The sequence below is a fragment of the Mesoplodon bidens genome, assembly GCF_964165515.1.
Source record: "Mesoplodon bidens genome assembly, chromosome: X".
Lineage (NCBI taxonomy): Eukaryota > Metazoa > Chordata > Mammalia > Artiodactyla > Ziphiidae > Mesoplodon > Mesoplodon bidens.
The window spans coordinates 3,738,648-3,756,325 of NC_138163.1; the positions used below are offsets into that span (position 1 = coordinate 3,738,648).

The 17,678-nt window shown below is 52.0% G+C and overlaps 1 long non-coding RNA gene across 3 annotated transcripts in view; it reads right to left on the minus strand.

Annotated features, from left to right (window-relative positions):
* Positions 1–17,374, minus strand: part of LOC308608333 — a 93,604-nt gene extending 76,230 nt beyond the window's left edge. For all 3 annotated transcript variants that reach the window (XR_014014147.1, XR_014014148.1, XR_014014149.1), the window contains exons 1-3: positions 16,316–17,374; positions 15,788–15,861; positions 12,055–14,995 (exon numbers count right to left, since the gene is read on the minus strand). This is a non-coding gene — a long non-coding RNA (uncharacterized lncRNA). The remainder of the gene's footprint in view (positions 1–12,054; positions 14,996–15,787; positions 15,862–16,315) is intronic.
* Positions 17,375–17,678: the final 304 nt, after the last annotated feature.

Sequence of the window (17,678 nt, forward strand, 5' to 3'; positions counted from 1 at the left end):
GCAACCTAAATGTCCTTCGACAGATGAATGGGTAAAGAAGATGTAGCACATATGTACAATGGAATATTACTCAGCCATAGAAAGGAACAAAATTGGGTCATTTGTAGAGACGTGGGCGGATCTAGAGAATGTCATACAGAGTGAAGTAAGTCAGAAAGAGAGAAACAAATATTGTATATTAATGCACATATGTGGAACCTAGAAAAATGGTACAGATGAACAGGTTTGCAAGGCAGAAATAGAGACACAGATGTAGAGAACAAATGTATGGACACCAAAGGAGGGAAAGCAGGGGTGTGGGTGGTGGTGGTGGGATGAATTGGGAGATTGGGATTGACATATATACACTAATATGTATAAAGTAGATAACTAATAAGAACCTGATGTATAAAAAGTAAATAAAATTCAGGGCTTCCCTGGTGGCGCAGTGGTTGGGAGTCCGCCTGCCGATGCAGGGGACACGGGTTCGTGCCCCGGTCCGGGAAGATCCCACATGCCGTGGAGCGGCTGGGCCCGTGAGCCATGGCCGCTGAGCCTGCACGTCCGGAGCCTGTACTCCACAACGGGAGAGGCCACAACAGTGAGAGGCCCGCGTACCACAAAAAAACAAACAAACAAACAAACAAAAAAACACAATGAGATACCACTACACACCTCAATGGCTAAGAAAAAAAATTAGCAATACCAACTGCTGGAGCAACTGGCATCAGCAGGATGTGGAACAACTGGCACTCTCACAACCTGCTGCTGGGAATGCAAAATGGTATAGCCACTCTGCAAGAGTTTGGCAGGTTCTTATAAAGGTAAACATTCATTTACCATGTAACCCAGCAATCCTGCTCCTGGATAGTTACTCAAGAGAAATGAAAACAAAAAAACCTGTATACAAATATGTATAACAACTTAATTCATAAGAGACAAAAACTGGAAACAAACCAAATGCCCCTCAACTGGTGAATGGATAAACAAAATGTGGTACATCTATACAGTGGACTACTATCCAACAATAAAAAGGAGTGACCTGCTGATACGCACAACCACATGGATGAATCTCAAAGGCATTTTGCTAAGTGACAGAAGCCAGACCCAAAGGACTACGTACCATATGATTCCATTTACTTGACAATCTGGAAAAGGTAAAACTATAGAGATAGATATCAGACCAGTGGCTGCCAGGGTTTAGGAATGAGGGAGGGGTGGAATACAAAGAGGCAGCACCAGGCAATTTGGGGGGGGGTGATGGAACTTTCTGTACCTTGATTGTGGTGATGGATACACAGCTCTGTGCTTCAGTCTGAAGTCATGAAAAAGCATACCATAGAAGTTTGCTCTATGTAACTAAATAAACCAAAATAAGACCCCCCTGCACACGCACCTAAGTGAGAGCATGTGCTACCAAGGATGGACAGTAACTAGAACTCACACACTGCTGGTGGTAGTGTAAATTGTTACAGCCACTACGGAAAGCTACTTGGCACCATCTGCTAAAATTAAACATGTACATCCTACAAATCAATTCCACCTCTAAACATATATGCAACAGAAGCATATATTTACCAAAGAAATTAAATACCAGGCTATTCATAGCAGCTTTATCTGTATTAGCAAAAACCTGGACACTATGCCAATATCCGCAAACAGTGGAATAGATAAATCAATCATAGTACAGTCATAAAACGGAATACTGTATGGCAATGAGAATAAAGGAAATGCTGCTCACATGACAACCTGAATGAATCTCAAACAATATTAAGTATGAGAATCCAGACAATAGTAAGAGTACATAATGTAGGATTCCATTTATGTAATCAAAGATGTTACAAGTCAGAATAGTGGTTACCCTTGGGCAGAAGTAGTGACTTGGATGGGATCACAAAGGAGTTCTAGCAATGTTCTATTACTTAATATAAACTGCTGCTTATTGGTGTGTTAACTTTGTGAATATTCATTAATCTGTTCACTTAATATTTGTGCATTTTCCCTGTTTGCAAAGTATACTATACTTCCATTTTAAAAGTTTTAAAAGCAGAGTATGTATATTTCATTTTCTTTCCTTTTTAAAATTTAGGTTTGCTGATCAAAGATTCTTTGATTCCATGTGCTTTCCTGGTGGCGCAGTGTTTGAGAGTCTGCCTGCCGATGCAGGGGACGCGGGTTCGTGCCCTGGTCCGGGAAGATCCCACATGCCGCGGAGCGGCTGGGCCCGTGAACCATGGCCGCTGAGCCTGTGCGTCCGGAGCCTGTGCTCCGCAACGGGCGAGGCCACAGCAGTGAGAGGCCCGTGTACCGCAAAAAAAAAAAAAAAGATTCTTTGATTCCAAAGGCAAGGACCAAGAATCAAACAAGAAAACCTTTGTTCCTGGTTGGATAGAAGGATGGAAGCAACTTTTGATTACTTGCTCTATCATGAATGGTGCCAGGGGCTTCACGACAACCAGTAGAGGTGGGAATTTTATTTCCATTTTTAGAGATGGAGGAGACCCAAGGGCAAGAAGATGAGTGGTTTCAACTATGATTTGTGATTCAGCATTTCTAGAAAGATGACCTTTGGGAACATCAGAGAGAGAAAGGCCTCTAAAGAGCATCTAGCCCAGCCTCTTTATTTTACAAAAGGAGAAAATGTGCTCCAGAAGAGAAAGGGGTCATTCAAGATTATCCATCTACTGAAAGAGAAGGGACTAGAGCTTCAGTCTCCTAAGTGCCATCCAGTGTATGTCCAATGCATCATGGCCATCGTTTACAGACAAATCATCAAAACCCTTTAAGGAATGGAGGGAAAAAAGCATTAAATTGGGAGTTGAAAGGTCTGGATCCTATCCCAGTTTTGCCAAGTAAGCTTGACTTCCCCCTTTGGGTTTTAATTTCCCCACCTGTGAAATACGAGGTGACAATACAAAATCAACAAGAGATAGCAAGTCTTGGATCCATGACAGAGGTAGATCCAGGTTTTATGGGACCTGAAGCTTCATAACACTTGAGGCCCTCGTTAAGGATAAGAATACAAAATTACCAATACAAAATCAGGAACAAAAGTAAAAATTTAAAATGAGAAAATAAATACAATAGAGTACACATTTGAAAAAGTCGACGAATGCTAGACATATCACAAAATTCAGGAAAAATGACAATAAATTAAAGCATATTTTTATTAGTTGCCTGATAAACCTCTGTAATATATTATTCCCACTTTTCTGTTATAGTCGGAGACTCACAGGACTCAGCATATAGTTGTCCTCACAGCTAAGATTTAGTACAGCAATGTAGCAAGGACACAAAGGTGGATCACAAGGGGGAAAGACACAGGCAGAGCCTGGAAGAATCCACGTGCAGACTTCCTTATGCTCTCTCCTTCCCACGTGGAGCCACACAGAGGACACTCTTCCCTCAGCAGAGAAAATGCAGCGACATGTGTGTGATGTTGCTGCCCAGGGCAGCCCAGATTCAGTGCCCACGGCTTTTCTTCACGGCTGTTCACATAGGCAGCGTCTGCCTAGCATGCCCCTTCTGGGAGAATTCCAGACTGCCGGAAGGAAAGCAGGGGTCCAGCCTAAAGCACACTGTATGTATAAACAGTCTAAGCACAGTGAGCCATTCTCATCAGTTTTCTATTAACTGGGGACACTCTGAGAGCCATGATGCCAGATGCCAGCAGAAGGCCACCCTTACAAGCAGGTCTTTCTAAGGACAGCAGTCTCAGGCCTGCTACATTAACTTCTGCACACCACTCAGTGTTTGGAGTCTTGTTTCGTGTCGGTGCTCACAATCTCAGGAATTCTGAAGGATGCCATTTCACACAACCCCCATCCAAACAGGAATATAAACATATCTTGTGTTTATAACTGCATACACCGCACACTAAGTATACTCTTGACAGGACAGAACTTGTGTTCGTTGAGTTTACGTATCTGATTCATGACTGGAAGACTTTCCCACAGACTAGCTTCTAGCTCCATATATTGTGAACCCTGATGCTCCTCCACTGTCGACATACTTCTGGTACCTAGTGCTGTAAAGCACAGTGATATCACAACGTTCCCTCCAGCCTCACACCTCTTGTCCTGGTACCGTGCGCATTGACACGGTAAGCAGGAGTATTCCTGGAAGCAATTTCAATACAAGATGGCTAGCAATAACTTGGAACATGTACAGAATTGGTTGGGAGCCCCTTAAATATGTCTCTCCAAATCCAAACTAAGTGTAGCCCAATTTAATGTCCCCTTAGCCAGATTCCCAATATGCCCATGGCCATTGTATTGTCACCCAACATAAGAGCAGGAGTGATGGAGACAGCAGAATGGAAACAGAGATGCTCTGAACCAACTGTGGCTAAAATACCTTTTGTAGATTTTACAAACCATACGACTAGTGCATATACCACAATGCTAAGGCCCCTTCCAGGTCTGTCAATGCCAGTGACTCTGAAGCTTGACCTTGAACTTCATTAGCTTCGGTGTGCATCTCTGGTCCCGAGAGTTACAGAAGGGGAACCAACACTGAGAAAAGGCTTGGGACCCAGATAACAAGGCAGAAGGGAGGAGGGTACCTAACCAGAAGCAAAGATAAGGCAATCAGGAAGAATTCCAGATAACCAGAGTGCAAAAGCACCTGGGAACGAGTGATTAGCATGTGACCTAAGGGATGGAAAGACAGCCTGAACTGGGACACAACACAAGGACCCAAACTACAGAGCTGTCTTTCCTCCACGGCTGAGGCAAGAAATCTAGCATGAGGTTTGGTAGACACTGAGTGGGCAGGATGAGGAAGCAGTTCAGGGGAGGCAGGCTTCTTGAACCACCATCAGAGAAGAACTGTGCTGGGTCAGCACACAATCGAATTGAGCAACACGGAAACCAACAAGACGGCTGAGAAAGACAACCTTGTGAATAGGTCAAGACTGAATTCCCAGATGGAACAGTCACAGCATCCAATGTTTGCCGAGCTTGAAAGGGCCTTCTAAGTCCCATGTTCCACCCCCCGCCCTCTGTGGGGACAGGGAGCAGGTCAGCGGTGTGGGAGTCAGAAGGACTGGTTGAGTCCTGCTTTGGTCGCTTACTGTGCCAGCTGAGGTAAGTCACTTCCCCTCTCTGATTTTCAGCTGCCTCATCTCTAAAACGAAGAGAATGATAACGCCTTCCCAGGAGCCCAGGGAGAACCCAGTGTGATACTAGGATGAGGAAAAGGATTCAGAGAGGCATTTTCCTGAACTGGAACACAAGGACTGGCAGGCAAGCCTGCTGTGAAGTGCAGAGCTTTGCAGGACTGTTAGCTTCGCCATTACCCCAGTGCAGACAGCAGCACAGGAGCTGTGCCTGCCCACCTCTCTGCAGACAGTTGGGTGGCTCAGAACACGCCGACTCTTGCTGACCCTTCCCTCTCCTGAATGGATAAGCAATTTAAAACTGCGATCTTGGTGCTATTTAGTGGGAAATTGACAGTACTTCTTTGGGATTAATTTGATATGAGTAACAGTCATCTTCCAAATAGGATGTATTCTGAGAAGTAGTTTTGCTAAGAAGGGAGAAGGAAGGAGGGAGAAAGATCGAAATGTCTGAAAGAGAGGGAGGAAAGCAAGGGCAGATTTTCTGTGATGGCAGATGACACTTTCACTCCCTTATGTCCCCACCAACCTTGGTCCAAGCCCTACTCTATCCTGGCAGGAAGACATATATGGAAGGGACTGGCAGCAAAGTTAAGTATGCCTTTTTCGAAGTCACATGGCTTTGGACTACACACAGGAACAAGTGACAGACTTGATGAAAACTCTGGTACCCTGGTTATTCTGGAGAATCCATCAGTGGGACTCTCAAGTGTGAGGACAAATATAGCTGCTGGATTTTGCAGTATTCAACTGCAGTACCAGGGATTAAAATCTAAGGATGGTGCTTTTGGACAGCTGTGGCACACAGCAGGCCCTTAACCTCCCTTCTGATTCGGCCTCCCCTTACATTCAAGAGAGCACCAGCCACAGGTGAGTGAGCGGAGCTGACCCTTTGGGTGCCATCAGGAAGTATACCCTGTGAAATTCATACTCCTGATTAACGTGCTACATCTCCCCGCCCCACAACCTGAAGGAAGCTGTGGACCTGCTCACGAACAACACGATTCCAAGTTCCTACGCCACACTGCATGGGAGCTGGGAGGTGGTGAAGTGGTCAAAGCAGTGAGGCTGAGCCCCTTGCCTTGGAGATGTGTAGCAAAGGGACTTGGCCAAGAATACATGCAGGGCCCAGGGATGGCCCTGCACTTCAGAAGCATAACTCAGGGCAGCAGCCAATAGCCTGGGCACCAGTCTCGGAGTGTCTATCCTGTGTCCCCACCCTGCTTGGTGGCCACACAGACCCTGGGTTGGCTGAACCTGTGTTTGAATCCCAACTCTCCCTGGGCCAACTGGGAGAGCTCAGCCGAGTCCCTCAGCGTCTGCGCTCTCGGTTTCCTCATCTGCCCGGTGGGTCTAACAGTACTGGTCTTGCCAGGCTGATTCCAGGACCGAAGGAGATGAGATGTGGGGGGCACCTTGGCCCCAACTCCTCTGCCTGGGCTCTTCTTCCTCACCGCCTCTGATCTCCTGTCCTCCCAACCGAAAGCTCGCCTCTCGGGAGTGGACTCCTATATCACCACCTTCCAAACCCTGCCCACTCCTCGGTGCACAGCTCAGAGCCTGCTTCCCTCTGGAGTCTTCCTCATCTGCCAGGGAGATTCATCCAGGACTCTCCTGAGGCCTCACAGCACTTCAGATGGTTCTGTGGAGAGGGTCTGGTCCTGCCTGCAATGAGATTACTGACACACCCGCCTTGCTGACCCACCTCGCACATGTTGACCCCTGGGGCAGGGCCGATCTCATCACCTGCTGAGTCCAGAGCAGCACAACAGCGTGTCGTGGTAGCTAGCCTATGAGCGCCACATGGCGATAAACAGAACTGTTCATTGCCACCATCTGTCAGCATCTAGTCAGTGTCTCCTCGGGCAGAGGCAGGCTCTGGGGACAGTACCAAGGTGACCTGGGTGGGATCCTTATCCTCAAAGGGATTGCAGTCTAGCTGGGGTAACAGGGCACACACACACACATAAAACAGAAACCACCCAAGGTGACCTCGTACAAAAAGAGTACAGTAGGGCTTCCCTGGTGGCGCAGTGGTTGAGAGTCCGCCTGCCGATGCAGGGGACATGGGTTCGTGCCCCGGTCCGGGAAGATCCCACGTGCCGTGGAGCAGCTGGGCCCGTGAGCCATGGCCACTGAGCCTGCGCGTCCGGAGCCTGTGCTCCGCAATGGGAGAGGCCACAACAGTGAGAGGCCCGCGTACCGCAAAAAAAAAAAAAAAAAAAAAAAAAAGAGTACAATAGACAGGGTTCTGGAAGGTTGTAGAGAAGGAACGGTCCTGAAGCCAACCTAAGAGGCTTCAGGAAGACACAGAAAGTGAGGAGGGAGGGCATCTGCCGTGAGTGAGCAGCGTGGAGGGCTGGGGACCGGGAGAGTCAGGCTGCGGGAGTGGACAGTACGGCCGCTACCAAGGATGCAGGAGAGGGCCGCCGTGAGGAAGGCCACATTAGGGTCACAGCCTCGTGAAGTGTACAGAACGAAGGCTGAGCCCAGGCCCACTGAGGGCTCATCGTCACCCCACGAGTTGAGGACTATTTTTATTGTCCTCATTTGACAGATGGGCAAGATGAGGCCAGATAGGTGCAGGCACTTGAAAGCCAAGCTTTGGGAGCCAGGGGTTGCCCCGGGCAAAGCTGTGTTTTAGGAAGCCTGGTTATGCTACAGGGGAGGCTGGGGTGACAGGGGGCTAGAGAGGGATTAGAAATCTGCTTGTGTCATGTGAGCAAAGGCCCCAGCTTTAAGAGAGCTCAGGAAACAGCAGAAGAACAGGATGCTCTTCCAGAACCTTCTTCTCCTTAAGGATTCTATCTGCGGCTCCTCTACTCCTCACTGCTACTTCTGTAACGGGGGTAGGGGTGGGAAACTGAGTGGGAGAGGGGTGACGGGGAAAAGAAATTCTTGTGCTTTGTAAAAGGTGTCCGAGGAAGGCTCAGGCACAGACCGTCCAGAGGTAACCGTGGTGAACTGAATATTCTGGGGAAGAGTCCACAGCCCCAGCCTCACCATGCCCGGCCACAAGTTATGCCTCCCTCCTCGGAGATTCCAGAACCTATGAGATGCACCTTTCTTAAGGCCTCTTGTGCTTTCCACCCGTCTGTGGCTTGTCAGCAAGTTCCCTATCTTCTCCATCTTTGTAGACCCAATGCCTGGCACCAAGGAGGTGCTCACACACCAGAGAGTGAGGGGATCAAGGAAGGAAGGAAGGAAGGAAGGAATGAGGGTGACTGATGGCCACTGACAGAGCTATTGATGGACCAGTCACCAGACGGTCAGCTTTTGGAGGAGGGGAAGTTGGGCACACTCCCTCTTTGTTTCCCACCCGCCTGATGCTAAAGGAGCTCATTGACAAGCCCTTGGAACACACATCTACTAGACTGTTCACCTCACCAACTGTGTTCGGATCCAGCCTCCCTGGCATTCAGTCTCCCCTCGCTTCCTCAGATGGTGCACGTGCCACCTCTGCCCCCATGGGAAAGCTTTCATCCTTCTTAATGCAGGGCTCGTGCAAAGCCACAAAGAACATTCTGGTCTTCTGCCATATTCCACATAGGACGTGTGACATTTAAACACACTGGCTACTCTAGCAGTTGAGCTTTTGTCTCCTTGCTAAAGTGGGTTCCCCACCTTAGCCATGACATTACTGAACTGAAACAAAGACTGACAAGCAAAGCTCTATAGTCTGGTAAAGCAGCTGGTCTACTGGACACACACAGGAGGAGCCCCAGCAAGGAGTGCAGAAGACAGAGCACTCTACCAACACTGAACCTGGGGCACTCGACACAGCACTGGATAGAAAGGATGGAGGCCATTTATATGAAGGCTTCTTTCTAGGTGCCACATCATTAAGATTATCAAGAAAGCACATGGATGCCAGACACACCGACAGCTGTCCACAATTCTAAACCTTCACTTAGACCTAGAGCGTGGAGACGGGCCTCGGCCAGGGTCTGAAAGCAGGTCATTTGTTTCTGCCAGAAGTTCCCTTAGACAAGTGTCCATTAACTCTCAAAATGAGACTTCCTTATGATCCAGACTGCATCCAAACCAAAGTGCAACTCTTCTTAACAAAGTGCAACAGCTTCTTAACCCAAATTGTGCTCTTTACAAAATATTTTACAGAGGCTTCCGGCACTCAAAGTTGGGAAACAAATACATTCTGTCTCCTTCATCCTTCTCCTCCTCCATCCCAGGTCAGTTTCCACATCTGTATAATTGAGAATTTTGCCCTCAACAGAAACCACTCATTCTACACAAATTTTCAATCTGTAATATAATCAGAGTATCAGTAAGTAAAGAACCCAGAATCAAAGAATGTGAAAGATCAAAGGCATTCTGTGATCAGAGCCTTGCTTTTCAAAATGCTATCCATGGACCAACCACTTAGGCATCAACTGGGATCTGCTGAGAAGTGCAAAATCTCAGGTCCACGCTAGAACTTCTGAATCAGAAGCCACATTTGACAAGATCACTGAGGGATTTGAAAGCACACTGGAGTTTGAGATCTAGGTCACTGGGTTTCAAACTCGGTTCTGTGGAATGCTTCACGGGCCTCTAAGAGGAGCGGGCCAGGAAGAGACTGGGAAGAAGAAGGGGTGTGGGGAGCAGGCCGTACTTCAGCTGAGCAGCCTGCCTCTGATCTCTCTGGGAGGTTGAACCCCCAGCCAGACTAAGATATCCCATGGGCACAAAGGTTGGAGAATCACTATTCTAGACCAATCATCTCATTTTCTACATGGCACAACTGAGATCTTCCAAAGAGCATAAGGGAATTTTACCAAGACACATCATAGTCCCTTGAACACTGTTAGAGAACTCTGAAATTTACCAAGCCTGGGAATCAAGGAAAATCTTCATAGTCATTGTTGCCGGAATAACGTCTAATCTGCAAAAGTAGAAGCGAAGACAGACCCCGAGCCCCGGTGGAAGAGGACGTGACGTCCAAGGCTGTGCCCTGGAAAAGCCCTGTGACATTAGTGGCATTTTGTGCCACCTGGTTTTCAGGAGAGGAGAGAGACACACAGAGATAGTAAGTGCCAAGGCTACACAGGAAAAGAAGAGCTGACATCCAAACCCAGGTCCCCGGGCCCCAAAGCCCAGGCTCTGGATCACGTCATTCACATTGTGAGCGCACACTGGCAGCCCCTCTGTGTGCCCCATGCACTGGCCCAGCCTCTGAGCTACATGGCCACTCAAAAAAGGGGGTAATCCATCCTCAAGGACCCATGGCATACAAACGATGGGCTCCCTTGCCAATGCCTGTGCTCCCGGCATAAGCCCTACCCATGGAAAATGCAAACTCAGTTGCTCTATCTTCATGGTAACAAGCATTAAGAATCTGTTTTAATATACATTGTTATGTATCTAACATCTCTATGCCTTGGGGAAGGTAGAAATGGTCAGAGGAGGAAAAGAAGAAGAAACACTTTACAACGTACTGACATATTAGTTTCAGCACCTCGTCTTGTTTTTACATTCATCCGCCCAAGCACTGCATAGAGCTTTCTGCCATGGAAGCTCGTATTACCGACCATCTTAAATTAAAACTGAAGTTGCAAAAAAACCAAACAACCCAATCAAAAAATGGGCAGAAGACCTGAATAGACACTTCTCCAAAGAAGACATACAGATGGCCAACGGGCACATGAAAAGATGCTCAATGTCGCTAATTATTAGAGAAATGCAAATCAAAACTACAATGAGGTATCACCTTAAAAAGGTCAGAACGGCCATCATGAAAAAATCTACAAACAATAAATGCTGGAGAGGCTGTGGAGAAAAGGGAACCCTCCTACACTGTTAGTGGGAATGTAAATTGCTGCAGCCACTATGGAGAACAGGAACAGTATGGAGGTTTCTAAAAAAACTAAAAATAGAGCTACCATATGATCCAGCAATCCCACTCCTGATTATATATCTGGAAAAGACAAAAACTATTTTGAAAAGATACATGCACCCCAACGTTCATTGCAGCACTATTTACAATAGCGAAGATATGGAAGCAACCTAAATGTCCATCAACAGATGAATGAATAAAGAAGATGTGGTATATATACACAATGGACTACTACTCAGCCATGAGAAAATAATGAAATAATACCATTTGCAGCAACATGGATGGACCTAGAGATTATCATACTAAGTGAAGTAAGTCAGAAAGAGAAAGACAAATATTCTAAGATATCACTTAAGAGATGATACAAATGAAATTATTTACAAAACAGAAACAGACTCACAGACATAGAGAACAAACTTAAAGTTACCAAAGGGGAAAAGAGAGGGGAGGGATAAATTAGGAGCTTGGGATTAACAGATACACACTACTATGTATAAAATATGTAGACAAAGTCCTACTGTATAGCACAGGGAATTATGTTCATTATCTTGTAATAAACTACAATGGAAAAGACTCTGAAAAAGAATAGTTGCTGTACACCAGAAACCAACACATTGTAAATCAACTATACTTCAAAAAAAAGGTGAAGTTGGAAGAGCTGGCCAGCAGATGGCACAATGAGCAAGCAGCACATTACTAGCGTCAAACCCTAGTGTCATTTCAGCCAGAAAGCTGGCCCCTTTCACAAAGCCTCCTCAGAGTATGATCTGGGAACATTCTACTTGGGTGATGCAACACACCAAGGCCACCCTCCCACATCGTCTTGTCTTCAACGCCTGCCCTCCTCCTTCAAATGCAGTAGGTCCAGAGGCAGTGAGGGGCCCACATGGCTACTTCCTCCTGGCACTGGAGGCTGCCACAGCTCAGGCCATCGGTGAGCTGCTCTGGGCAAACCCGCACCACACCTTCTTTCTCTGGGTCAGCAGCAGCAGCCACTCCGCTCAGCCTTGGCAACTCTGGGTGCCACACGGGGCAAATCAACATTCTGGTGCGGACCAGGAGAATCTGGCCCCAACGCCTGCACCCCCACCCAAGCAATAACCCTCAGAACATAAAGACCTACCGTCATCTCTCTAATCTTCTTTCTGAAGTCAGAAACAAGAATTGGAAACCTCATCACAAGCCAGGAGAAGGAGGCAGCCTGCAGAGAAAGGCGCACGTGTATAGATCCGCAAGGACAGGCACCCGCACACGGAGCGACACATTACTCACCCGTGTGCCCCTCTTCTCTAACTGCTGCCTGGCCTGGGAGGCACACACAAGTTTGTCAGATCACTGACTAAGCAAATGAGTACATCGATGAATTCTTCTCAGGGAGAGAAACAGTGGTTTGCCTTTAAAACTGCAAGTGAGGGCATTGATCGACTGTACGCAGGGCACAGGCCTGACTCTTTAGGGTGGCCTCTGAGTTGAACCCAGTCTAGTTTCCCAACCTCCTCTCCCATGAACCGGCTCCCTAAGCACCTGGTCTCAGTCCCCTGAATGTGCCTGGCCCTTCCAGGGGGCCTGTCCCCCATCTCCTAGCTAAGGAGACCCTTCTCACTTCAAGACCCAGCCCAGACGGCGCTCCTCTCTGAAGCCCTCCGCAGCCCTTGCTCTGAGTCAGGGGTTCCCCGCTCCTCACGTTCCCCTCCTTCCGCCTCGCTTCAGACTCTGTGCCTTACATGTCTGCCTGGAAGATGCCCCACCCCCACCAGCCCTGAGGAACCCAAGGGTGAGTGGACACCTGTGTCCCTGCACAGGCCAGGACCCTCTCACAGGACGGACGTCTGCGGACTTAAATGGGCTCTGCCTTATGATGTCTGGTATCCAGATCTGCCCTCTCCCATCAAGCTGCGCTGATACCGACGATGCTAACAGATGGCCAGTTAGCCAGCGCCCTGGAAGCACGTCCCCTGCCCAACCCGATTTGCTGTGGGACCTGAAGCGCTACAAGCAGGAGAGAGCAGGAAAAATGGGGAGAGGTGGGCAGCCCACTGCCAGGCCCCCAAACAGAGCGAAGCCACCGCACAACACAGGCCAGGCGCACCAGGCCTGGTGAGGGAGGAAACGGAAGAGCCCCTGCCCTCCCCCGCCGCCCAGGGACTGCAGCAGAGGTCGTGGGGTGCCACTGAGCAGCCAGAAACCAGGGGCTATGACGATGACCGCCACTGACCAGGAGGCCTGACCCACCGAGGGGGGCAGGTGATCAGTACAACACGGCTTCCCGGGGGCTCGATGGATGGGCAACCAACCAAGATACAGTCTAAAACGGACACTCAAAAGAGCGAGGACAGACGGCAGGAGGCCGAGGGCAGCCGCCCCAGTGAACAGGTCATGATCCCTCGCCCAGGTTCTGCCCCTGAGCCAGTTCTCAGACGTGGAACCGCAGACCAGGGACTTGGCGGGTCCCCAGGGGGAAGGACGCTGCAGCACCAAGGCAAGCAGGCACTGGAATGACCCCCAAGCCCCTCCCAAAGGGACCTCGGGCTCCGTGCTGGGTGACCCAACACTGGGAAGCGGGACAACCAGACAGTTGGAGGCTGTTGGACACTGGGCCCAGCTTGACCCTGATGTGGGAGACGCAATAAACTCTGTCTCTGCAGCCGCTTCAGGAGGACCCCTGGGCTGGGGTTTCTGAGCAGAGGCTGTCACTGGGCCGTTCCCGAGGATTTGTCAGTTGGTCTTGAGCAGGGAGAGGCTGCAATCCAATATCCTCCAGAACCAGGTGCAGGGCTTAGTGAGCTGTCTGCCGAGGAATCCTTCAGAACCCGGGTAACACTTAACGGGAGTGAGAAGATGTTAAGGCCCCATGGTAACCCTGCACGCACTGCAGTGAGTGAAGGAGAAACGTGTAGAAAAGGAGCAGGGGAAACACGCCCCAGGCGTGAACCCGCAAACCGTCTTGCCTCCAGGTGACGCCTCATGGGCGTCCCTCGCTCCTGCCTCTTCACATCCTCTCCGTACTTTGTAAAGTCGCCACCGAGAGCACATAGATACTCAAGAGGCGGCTGAATGGGCCCCACATGCAGAGCACATCAGTCCTGTCATCCAAGCGCTGTAACCACGGTTACGGGATGGCAACACTCGCTCCAGACCCCCACCCCTGCACCCCGGCCCCACTCCTGAATCTCTCAAACAAGTAAGCTGGACCCATTCACTGGGCCACGGCCTGATGTCGGGAAGGCCCCCTCCAGCTGGAGAGGGCCAGGGGCTCGGGTCGTTGCTGATCGGCCCAGAGACTGAGGACGCTCAAGAGCACGTAGCCCCAAGAGCTCAGGAGCCGCAGATGTGGAGACGAGCGTCTCCCGCCCCCAGCCAAAGGTGATGTAATGGTCTGTAACGTGAATGCACGTGGGGGCATCGCCAGAAGTGCACAGGAGTCCCCCTGTGCTGTGCCACGTTCCCTACGCAGGCACCACCCCGAGCAGTGGTGGCAAAGTGGCTCCTCACGTCTGCGGGGCCCCTGTGTGCAACTTCTTCCCGAGGTCCTGCAGCGCCAGTCACTAAGACAGAATCAGAAACACCTGCGGTTCTCAGGCTGGACCCCTCGATCTGGGCCGTGTGGAGAGGGACACGGCCAACAGGAGCTGCCCAGGGGACAGAGGGGAAGGCGGGGGCAGGGGAGCACGTCTTAGAAACAGGCCAGATGTGGGGCGGCAGGAGGTAAACCGGGAGCTGGGGCAGAGAAAACAAGGCCGGCCGCCTTCCTGCAGCCGCACGGCTGCCTGCATGAGTCCAGGGCACGGAACTAAAGCCAGGCGGTGACCGAGTGACTTACCCTGTCAAGAAGGAGCCCCTTCTCACGGGCAGAGCGCTGGACGCCAGGGCACCGCCTCCGCGGGGACCACTAGCCCCAGGGGGCGGGCCTGGGAGTGGACGGCAGCCTCCAGCTGGAGGGCCGGCGGGACACGCTCTGACGTGTGGGGCACTTACAAGTCGGAGAAGGTGTAGGTGCATGCGGAGTCCAAAGCTGGCCTTCAAAGAGAGGAGGAAACCAGCCCCCACGGGGCAAGAGGAGGCATCTGCAACACCAACAACCAGGGCGGGATTAGTACCCGGACCCCGAAAGGAGCTCCCACGACTCGGCACAAAAAGGACAGACACGCAGCTCGGTGGAAAGATGGGCCAAAGGCGTTTCAGAGAGGAAACCAGCCCTACCAAGGAGGACACTAGTGAAACCGAGACTCTGGGTCGAGCCCGTCCCACACTGGTGGTGCCCCCCAAACGAGCAGCAGGAGCAAACTGGAACCCTCTCCGGGCCTCAAAGACACAGTTGGGGTGCGGGGCTGGAGGGACCCAGGCCACCGGGGACCAGAAGGGGATGCAGCCGCAAAGGCAAGTGCCCAGATGGGTCGCAGGGACAGTGAGGTCTGCTGGTGCCACGGGCGGGGGGTCAGAAAGGGAAGTGGACTCGGAGCAGGTGCCCTGGGCTCTGAGAGGAGGCGATGTCCTCGGGGCACCGTCCCCCAAAGAGCAGTGGCGCAAACGACGAGGACTTCCTAGAAGGAAGACGGGGTGCCTCACGGGGACAGAAGTGTGTCTGGGGAAGAAGCGGAGCTTGAAGAGGAGACTCCCTTCTGGGATGTGGGCTGCGGCCCAGTCACAGGGGCTGGGAGGAAGCAGGAGCCCGAGCAGCGGAAGGCAGGAGCAGCCAGGCTGGAGGCCACGGCTGACACCCTGATGAGCAGACAGAAGGGAGAGAAGGCCTGTTCCTGCCGGGACCTTGCTCCTGGAGGGTGTGGGAAGCAGCAGGTGGAGAAACCGTCACCGGGAAGTCAGAAATCAGATGGTTTTAAGGCTCGGCGCTGACTTACCTGTACTGAAGATCAAGGCTGAGTTGCAAAGGGGTCCGTCTCACAGGGGCAGCCAAACACCGTCCCACGCCCACCTGCAACACGGCCAGGCCATTCCTCCTGGGCCCGCCCATCCGGCAGCAAACTGGCCTGGCAGCCACTACCCCAGACCTCCCCCGCCCCGGGGGCCCTGGGGCTCCCCGCCTCTCAGCACTCAGGGGAGGGTCAGAGAAGGGAGTCCTTAGGGAGGGCCATCACAGCTGTCCCCCAACCAGCAGCCACCTATCACGTGCCTCTAGCTCACCGGGCAAGTTCTAGTTCTTCTAGTTCTGGAACACCAGCAGCCCACCCACCATTCACGGGACCCTCCCTCATGATTTGAAACCACTCCGACGAGGTTCTGGGGTGTCTGGACGCAGCTGGTAACCACTCTTAGGGCGAGGAGCCGAGGAGGGGAGGAGGGGCATGGAGGGAGCTAGATCTGCTGATCGCTCAGGTCCCCCGCAGGCCCGAGGCCTCAAATCCACGAAGGCACCCTCCGCTCCTCACCTCGGGGCCGGCATTCCTGTTTCCTTGGGCTTCTGCAAGGAGACAGGAGGCCAGCTCGCTGCAAGAGAAAGCAGTGCGCTGTCGAGCCAACGTCCCCTCAGCAGCAGCTGTGTCAGGCGCCCGGCTTCCAGGAACGAGTAAGAGCCTGTCCTTGTCTTCCCGGGACTCCTGGAGAGCAGCTCCAGCGCAGGAAGAAGAGCCCAGCGAAGGAAGGCAGCAGGAAGGCACAGGGCGCTGCCAGAACCCCGGACGGGAGCTCCTGACGCTCGCGGCAGGTGGAGAAGGGGACGTTACACTTGTGCCTGGGAGGAGGACAGGAGCTTGCCAGGACAAGAGGAACCAGGGGTCCAGGAGCGGGAACCGCGCGTGCCGAAGGGTAGAGACCCGCAGAGCGCGTGCGCGCAGCGTGCAGGGACAGCACAGGCACCCAGGGTGTTGGGCGACAAGGACGGAGAGCTGGGGCCACTCGAAGGCCCTCCCAGGGCACCAAGGAGGTGTTGGAGCTTAACCAGGAGAGTGCTTGGCAGGGTTTTCAGTCCGGGGTTGATGAGGACAGATGTGCGGTGTGACACGGAACCGATGGCCTGTGGGGCACCCACTGGGGGAGGAGAGACAGGAGGCGTCCCGGCCGGTGGGGAGACTCAGGTGACAGCGCCGGGCCTAGGTCATGAGGCCTGAAGTCAGCCAGTAGCAGTGGGGACAGAAAGAGGAGCATTTATTCTCATCAGGCACTTGGGAGGCAGGGACACAGGACTGGGTCACCAAGGAAATGGGAGGGAGGGCGGGCTTCGGGTAAGCAAAGCCAGGAGGAGCAGAGCCAGGTGGGCGGCACTGAGTGGGCTGAGGCCCCGCCCCCCGCCCCCCCACTGGGAGGAAGAGGACAGGAAACTGCTCTGAAGGGGAAGTTGGCTTTGTTTGGGACATGCCAGGTCCCAGGGGCAACAGAAAGCCGAGTGAGAAATTTTCTTCTCACCTCAGAAAAGGCCAGATAAAGACTGTCCCTCAGGACACGGCCAGCAGTCCCAGGGTGGCTTGGACAGGAGGTGGCCTGGGCATTCAGCCCAGAGGCCCCGCCCTGTCCCCCTCCCGCTCCCCTCCCCGCCCTCCCCCTGGCCCTCCCCATCCTCCATCTTCCCCCCCACCCCGCCTCCCTGTCCCCTGGGGTCCATTCTGAGGCTCGGATTCGGTCGCTAAGGACCCTGGGTCGCTGCCACTTTGACCCTTGCCGACTGTTGCGGCGCGGACTGGACGCCTAAGGCAAGGGACTCAAAAGGGCACCGCCTGGCCTCCGCAGCTGAGCTGGCCTCGCCCACCCTCCATGGGTTCCCAGGGGTCCAAGCTCCATCCCTGTCAGCTCCGCCCC